Source organism: Anolis sagrei, chromosome 1 (genome assembly GCF_037176765.1).
Source record: "Anolis sagrei isolate rAnoSag1 chromosome 1, rAnoSag1.mat, whole genome shotgun sequence".
Taxonomy (NCBI): Eukaryota; Metazoa; Chordata; class Lepidosauria; order Squamata; family Dactyloidae; genus Anolis; species Anolis sagrei.
The window spans coordinates 141,732,205-141,741,156 of record NC_090021.1 but is presented as its reverse complement, the minus strand read 5'-3'; the positions used below and the strand labels follow the sequence as shown (position 1 = coordinate 141,741,156).

The 8,952-nt window shown below is 39.3% G+C and overlaps 1 pseudogene; it reads right to left on the bottom strand.

The window, feature by feature from the left end:
• Nucleotides 1–1,135: 1,135 nt before the first annotated feature.
• On the bottom strand, nucleotides 1,136–2,261 carry LOC137096020 (uncharacterized; annotated as a pseudogene).
• Nucleotides 2,262–8,952: the final 6,691 nt, after the last annotated feature.

Here is an 8,952-nt window from a genome sequence, read left to right as displayed (position 1 = left end):
TTCCCATCACCCCTAGCTGTGTTGTAGAAGCGGATAGACCTGCCTACTTGCGTGACCGCATCTCCCTATATGAACCCACACGATCCCTCCGTTCATCTGGAGAGGCCCTGCTCACGATCCCACCTGCGTTGCAAGCGCGTTTGGTGGGGACAAGGGACAGGGCCTTCTCTGTGGTATCCCCCTGACTCTGGAACTCTCTCCCCAAAGACATCAGACAAGCCCCAACATTGGCAGTTTTTAGGAAGAGCTTGAAGACCTGGCTGTTCCAGTGTGCCTTTCCAGAATAGGAAACTCCCAGTATCATGTCCCAAACGCACTTTACTAGAGATTTAAAATTGCCTGCACATCGCACCTACCCTAAAATCCTTACACTTCACCTGTCATGTCCAGCACTTTTAATTTTATTCATTAATTTGGCTCGGCCCCCAGTTTTAAATGTGTCATGATGTATTGTTTTAATATTTTACTGTTATTGCTTTAATGTTTATTGGTTTGCTCTATGAGTTTTATTGTTGTATTTGTTATGCTGTTGTTTTTATTGAGTTCCTTGGCCTTTGTAAGCCACACCGAGTCCTTCAGGAGATGTTAGCGAGGTACAAATAATGTTAATAATAATAATAATAATAATAACATTCAGCAACACATGCAAGTACCCACATTCCCCTTCCCTTGTTTGGAGGTTCTAGCAGGGGAGCGCAGTTATCGTATACCCGGGACTGAAGACTGGAGACGTTGGTACACTCCTTCTATACCTGGGACATCGTCCTCTTCCACTGAGCATGCAGCTTTGGGAGGGAGGCACATGGAGCGGTGAGGGAGGAAGGGGACAACCACGGCACCTAGCAGCCAGATCAGCCAAGTCAACCCTGGCAATGAATGAGGTGACAGATGTTGCAGCCAGATTGCCCTCACATCCCATCCTTGATAGAAAAGATACCAGTATTTGAGTTTAGGATACTTACATAACATTTGGAAGGACCACAGAGCAAAAAGCTTTGAGTCTATATAAGAGGAAAAAAGCTAATTATAAATAACAATAATGACATCATCAACAACTATGATGATGATGATATCTTATATTTCTTCAGCGTGTGTCCCGCTTGATGGAGGGGTCCACTTTACTGGTTTGTTAGCATCATTTCACCCGGTCTTGTGCCTGATCAGGGTGTATGCCAGTAATCTCCAGATCATTGTGCAATGTGTCCAGTCAGCATTGCTTTGGTCATCCTTTGGTCTCTTACCAGGCACTTCTAAATCGAGAGCAATCTTGTGAATTAACTTGTCTTCACCTCAGAGAATATGACCATACCATCTGAGGAGTGATTCTCATAGTTTGTCAGCAATTGGAGCAATGCCAAAGCGTTGCCGAATGTCATCATTGTGGATGTGGTCAAGGCATGTGACACCATCTGTAAGTCATAGCATCCACATCTCCATAACACTGAGATGGTGTTCTGCTTCCTTTGTTGCTGGCCAACATTTGGCTCCAATTATATATATATATATATATATATATATATATATATATAAAGAGAGAGAGAGAGAGAGAGAAATATAATATATTGTATATACATATAATATTTATAATATAATAATGTAATACAACATAATACTAATAATAATAATATGATATTATAATTATATATGTTATATTACATGTAATGTTACTAATAATATTACAAAATAATGGTATAGTACAATATAGTAATATATAATACTGATATTGTACTATGCTAATAATATAATATATTGTATGTATATGTATCTTGTAAGCCCCTCTGAGTCCCCTTCGGGGTGAGAAGGGCAACATATAAATGTTGTAAATAAATAAATTGTGGCAGGCCTTATGGCAATTCGATAAATTTTTGATTTTGGCTGATCAGGCATCTTCTTGTCTCAGAGTACACCTGCTACCAAGAGCCATTTCATACAAGCCGCATTAATCAATGTGGTGACTTTGTCAAAGAGGTGGTCATCTGAAGTCATCATCAATCTGAGATACTTGAAGATGTTGACTTTTGGAAGATCCACCCTGTCCACTTGGATGGTACAAGTCTCCCCTTCATTGGTCGTCAGATACTCCATCTTTTTGACGTTGAGGCAAAGATTGAATTGCGCCAACCAATCATGCCATACTTGCATTTAACGTTCAAGTTCTTCCTTGTCCCCAGAAGCAGGCATTATGTTGTCAGATACAGCAAAGTCCAAGGTGCCAGTTTCTGCAGATCTCTAGTAACTACATCCATTACAACAACGAAAAGGAATAGAGAGATGGCTGAGCCCTGATGCATACCAACAGTGATTATACTATCTCTAGCCTGGAAATCCTTGATAGCTGCTGCCAGTCAAAATAGGGAATGCTAACCTTCTGGAATACTGTTGGTAGCTCTCAGGTCAATTGGGTAGTAAATCCATTCCAAGTCCATGACTCTGGATTTGGATTTGGATTTGTCTCTTTTAAATTGCCTTTTTACACTTATGATGATGTTTTAATTAATGTTTAACTGTGTTTTTATTATTGTTGTTGACATCTAATGGTTGTCAGTTGTAAGCCACCCTGAGTTCCTCTCCGGGGGTGAAAGGGATGGGATATAAATGTCTGAAATAAATAAATAAATAAGGACTTAGTCTGAACTATAAAGGAGCTATCCAAGGTACTGAACCAAATCTTCTACAAATAGGTTCAGAACTGAAATCAGTCTCCAAACCAAGTGGGGAACTGTTGTTCCACCAGATCTTCCGATCTACAACTCCCATTAGCCTCCACCTGCATAGTTAACAATATACATTTGTAGGAATTTCAGGCCAAAATATGTAAAAGACAAAATACTACTCACTTCTATAGTACACAAACCTCTTAAGAACAACTGATTCAATAAATAAATCAGTAAAATAGTCAACCAGCTAAACTTGAGTTGCCAGTTGATGAAGCTAAGTCAAAGATCAAGAGAGCTGATGCAGTTTTTCTTAGACATAGAGTTCTTTAGCATAGTGAAGAATGCTGAAGAACTACATGTCTACATTTTCTGGAACATGTAGACAAGACTCTCAAAGGGAACACACACACACAATTTGTTGTCATATATAGTTTTCATTGTCATGGCTCATTGTGTCTTTGTCAGTATATGCCATGAAATATAATCCTAAGAAATACTCTGTCTACTGGGTTTTTTGATTTCCAAGATTTCCTCCAATGCACTGAAAATACTTGCCACATTTCAAGCAGAAACTATTTTAAATATTAGAAATATTAACATAGCAAGCAATACACAAAGACAAGTTGAGTATCCATTAACCAGAATTCTAAAATACTCTAAAATCCAAAAGTATCCACGTGTGTGACTGAGATAATGACATCTTTGCTTTCTGGTGGTTTGGTGTTCAATGGGCTTGAAACAAAGTTTGTTTACATGGAAGCATCAGAAAACAAAGGAATTGTAGTAAACGGTTTTGGATTTTGGAATATTTCAGACTTCAGAATTCCAGATAAGGAATAATGCATTGCCACCTCATGGGAAATATTCCAGTTCACTTGTTCAGAACTGGGATTCCAACTCCACTGAAACAAACAATGAAGAGGAAGCAAGTTAAGTGAACAAAGCTAAAATATTCTTGCTCATGTATAATCTTCTCAGGCAAATCAAACAGATCTATTTTTATACTCCCCTTAATTTTCTTTATTAATGAATCACATATGGCTGCTCTTTTCCATTGTTAAGAGTGTAAACTTAAATCCATCCTAGGGCACAGCAGGCTTCTCAAAGTGAGTATTTTTAATTATTCCTTTAAAATAAGATTGATTCAATGTGACTTGGAGAGGTGCAAATGAAGTGAGAATAACAAGGTGGTGCTTAAGATAAGAATAGAAACCCCCATTTATTTATTCTTGAATGGAGAAGATAGCAAGAGGGTTTTGGGCATTTTCAGAAAACAGTCACATTTGCAAAACACTTCCTTTTGATGGGTTACAGATATAATTGTGGAAATTATAATTGTGGCTGCTTTGTTATATTGACTTTTGAAAAGGAGAAAAATTGGGAGAAATGTTGATATTTTATATCAGGAATACCCCCCCCCCCTTTCTGTGCTTGATCCATGTGTGTTCTCATTAAGGAGAAAGAAACCAGATTTGCAAAGACTTCTTGCATAAAATTAAGAAAAGCTCATGGGGAAGAAAACCATTCCTGCAAAACACAGAAAAAATGTATCTGTGATGGTGATTTCTTTTTCAGTTGTTGTCTTCACATCCTTTGTCATCAAGGGTTTTTTTTTATGTGGTGTGTGTTGTTATTTTCCAAAGCTAAGACAAAGCAATGACAACTCAGGCCCCTTCTATACTGCCATATAAAAGCCAGATTATCTTTTTGAACTGGATTATATGACAGTGTGGACTCATATAATCCATTTCAAAGTACATAATGTGGATTATCTGCTTTGATAATCTGGATTATATGTCAATGTAGAAGGGATCACAGACTGAGAAGTTTCTTATTGCAGCTTTCTCTGGTCTAGTATTCTCCCAATGTATTGGACTATATCTCCCATTAACTTCTGCTAGCACAATCATAGTCTATGGGAATTATAGAAATTATAGTCAAATGTGTTTTGGAAGCCAATTGGTTTGGGTGGGGGGAGTTACATTTTGCCATTTCCTTAGAAACATTTTAAAAGAACAGTAAACAGAAAAGCTACTGATTCCATCATTCCTTTTAGTACCACTTCAGTGGATTTTCTTTTACTGTACTGCATCTTTGAAATTTGCTTTTATTCCTTGTTTATTCATGACAATGAACATCAGTTTATATATCCAATCAATCTCCAAAGGCCTTCTGCTACTATATACAAGGCCATGTCAACAAGAATTTCGGTGTTGATGTAATCAATCTGATTTCGGTGTTGACCATCTGGTGAAGTCCATGTATAGAGCCATCTTTTAGGTTGTTGGAAGAGAGTGTTTGTTATACATAGTGAATTTTCCTGCAAAATTCTATCAGCCTACGTCCCACTACATTTTATTGTCCCAGGCCATGCTTGCCTATGATCCCAGTTGTCATTTGACTACCCACTTTAGCATTCCAGTCTCCTGTAATGAAAATAATATCTCTTTTTGGTGTATTTTCCAGTAGGTACTGCAGATCCTTAAATAACTGATCTACTTTTGCTTCTTCAGCTGCTGTGGTTGGGGTGTAATTTCCCCATTAGTGTTTTTTATTATCTTGCTATGTGGAAAGCAATACCTGCTGGATCCCCTCTTCTATACCACAACGAAAGGTTCAGGAGTCCTCTCCAGTTTTTATTCTAGTGCCCTGAGTTAATTCTGTTCATCTTTGTCTCTACAGTTCTGAATCCTTGAATGTATCCACTGGGTCTCTCCAGCAAATCCCGTCTTTTCCTATGGTTCTGTCCCTGCCTGTTTCCTCCCTTGAATGCTCACTTTGCAAGTTTGCTTGTTTGAACTATGATTCCCCCTCCAGCAAGTTAATCCACCTTCCAGAATGTTTTTGAAGAGTACCAAAACCAAGTCTTGGCTATCCCGTCATATATATCTCAAGACAAAATGTCAGTGTGAAATGTGTACTTCAAGCTACATACATCTCTTCCCTACTATGTATTGCTTCCTATACTTGAGTATATTTTTTTACCTATTCAACTGTTCCATGAATTAAAATTGACCCACTTTGACATGAAAAAAATCTGTTAAAGTTACTTCAAAAGAAAACTGTCTGATCAATGTAGTAAAACACTTGTAACAAAAAAGTGCATTGTGATATAATTCAACAGTGCCATCTAGAGTCTCTGAGGATGGGAAAACCTGCCAAGAAGTCTGAACAGGGCAAACTAGCAAGCATTCTGTAATAAGCATATCTTCTTCATAAAAGCCCATTGTGTTCAAAGGCATAGGCTTCTTTGAAATGTAGGTATGCAATTACACTGTATGATTTATAGCTTGCACTATTGTTCATCAGAAATGGAGCTTATCACTGCAATAGATGAAAAAACTGACTCCACAAATTCATTTATTTAATATTCTGCTCGTGTCAGAACCCTTTATTCGTACTGGCCCCGAAATTCCAACCCCTAGGAATCTGGCCACCCACCCTGCCCTCATTTCCCCAATTATTCCCTTGTTGGATTGTGTTTCTAGGCCTCAGGGCAACCCCGTAAGTATGAACTTTTGGCTGGGTTCTTCAGATGTGGTATCATTGGCCCGATTCCAATTCCAGCTTGATATAAATAGCCAGAAACAGGTTTAAAACAAGAACAGGAATAGGTTTGTTAAACACAATATAAAAATATAACAACCTCCAATAATTGCTTCTTTGACCTCTCCAAAACAATGGGGAGTTCTCCCTTCATTCTCAAATCCAAAACCCTTTCTACTCCAGCTCCATTCCCTGTCTTGATCGGCTCAAGATGCTGTCTGTGTCAGCTTCAAACTCTGTAAGTGCCAATTTACTCTGAATTTGCTCATAGGCAACCCTTTGCCTTTTGATAGATTCTATTCCCCTGCAATGCCACCCCTCCCATCACAGTCTCCCAGAGCCATTATTACATTGAAGTCAAGTCCGTCTTATACACACTGCTTTTCTCCAATATGAGACCTAAAGTGGCTAAAAGAGGTTGTGCTTTCTGAACAAGTAAATCCAAAGCTCATTCCTCTGTCCTTTTTTTCACTAGATCCTAGCTAAACTGAGTGAGTTGTAGCAATACAGGTCAGGGACTCTTTAAACAGTTAGACAAACTTACGTGTCATTCAATGGGTTACCATGGCTGAGCAGGGAATCAAACCCTGGTCTCCAGAATCAGTCCAGTGCTCAAACCACTACAGAGCAGCCTGCAGGTGTTGGTGGTGGCCGGGGGAACCTTCGCACAATTAAAACCCGTGCGCCAACTGCGACCATACCTTGTGAAGTCTGACTTGACCATGGTGGTCCATGCCTTAGTTACCCCTAGACTGGACTGTTGCAATGCTCTCTACGTGGGGCTACCATTGAAGACAGCCCAGAAATTACAACTTGTCCAACAGTCGGCAGCGAGATTAATAACTGGGGCAACTTACAGGGAGAGGTCAACCCTCCTGTTTAAGGAGCTCCATTGGCTGCCGTTCATCTTCCGGTCCCAATTCAAGGTACAGGTTCTTACCTATAAAGCCCTAAATGGTTTGGGACCCACCTACCTTCGTTACCGTCTCTCTCTCCATGTACCCTTCGATCTTCGGGCGAGGCCCTCCTTTCGCCCTTACCAGTCTCTCAGACTCGCCTTATGGGTACAAGGGAGATAGCCTTCTCCTCTGTGGCCCCCCGAATATGGAATTCACTGTCCAGAGAGATTAGGAAAGCCCGTACCTTGGAAACTTGCAAAGATACATGCAAAGGAAACAATAGAAGGGTTGGAAAGGACAGGAAAATATGAGGTTGATTTTTTTTTCTTTTTCCAGTAAGCAGCTCCTTGAAGCTCAACTTCTAAAGTAGCACACCTCACTCCAAACCACAATTAGATGCAGGGACAGTTTACTCATTTAGAAGAATCAGCTAGGAAGACTTTTGATAGCCTGCATCTTCCCAGACTGCAGGTGCTGAAATACATACATACATACATACATACATACATATATATATATAGAGAGAGAGAGAGAGAGAGAGAGAGAGAAATAGCCAAAGAGTGTTGCTTTCTCACCAAACTACATATCCCAGGATTCCAAAGTATTGAGCCATGGCAGGAAAAGTGGTGTCAAATTATATTAATTCTACAAGGCAGTTGTACCCTGAACCATTCCTCCTAACACACTTATTGTCTACATAACAGGGTTTCTCATATGAATCAAAATATTTCACTTTCCTCCTTTCTTTCTTTCTTTCTTTCTTTCTTTCCCTCTCTTTCTCTCTTTCATTCACACACACACCTAACCTTTCCTGTAACCTTATGTGTACCATTACAGGGACATATTAGCCATTTCTTTCTTCTGTTAGAAGTTTTAAGTAGTAAGGTAGAAGTAATACAGGTTGTTGTTGTTGTTGTTCATTCGTTCAGTCGTCTCCGACTCTTCGTGACCTCATGGACCAGCCTACGCCAGAGCTCCCTGTCGGCCGTTACCACCCCCAGCTCCCTCAAGGTCAGTCCAGTAAAGAGGATATGGCAAAAGCATAGTTCAAATGAAATATAATGGGAGTAAATGAAATAATTGTATTGACATAAAGAGTAATATTTTCTCGTGGCTTTTAGGAAATACTTTGTAGAGACATTTTGAAAGATTTTTTTAAATTTTGTGCTAATTTCGCATACACACATTTATATGCCTCAAATATTGGACCTGTTTCTGGGTATGTGTGACCTGCTGGTTCCAAAAATGGCACCAAGATTCTATATCAGCATTAATCTTTGAGATACAGAAAATATGCCATCTACTAGTCACCATCTGCTTGCCCATAAGAAATCATGATAACCATAATTAAGGGCCCACCCACACAGCCCTATATCCCAGAATACCAAGGCAGAAACTCCCATATTATCTGAGTGTGGACTCAAAGAACCCAGTAGTGGGATTTTCTGCCTTGGTATTTTGGGTTATTTGGCTGTGTGGAAGGGTCCTAGGAAACTAGAGGTGAATCAGCACCACAAATAACCCCATGAACAGAGCTAAAGATCAAAGACACATTTCTTTTTCTTGTTGGGTGGTGCAATCAATCTTCCCCACCTCCCACTCATGAAAATGCAAAATATGTGCAGTGAATAACATGAGCAACCGTTACTTTAAAATACTATACCCAGTAAGAGGAATGGGTTACTTTTTATGGGACTCTGCAAAGTTTTCAAACTTTGCAAACTGTATAATAAATAGCTTCTATTAAATACTGGAAGTGTGAATGAAGGAAAACCCTGCATACTGTGTCAAATTCAGAGGAGGGAATAGTTACAGGAAATGTATGGAATGAAGGAGACAGTAAGTCATAA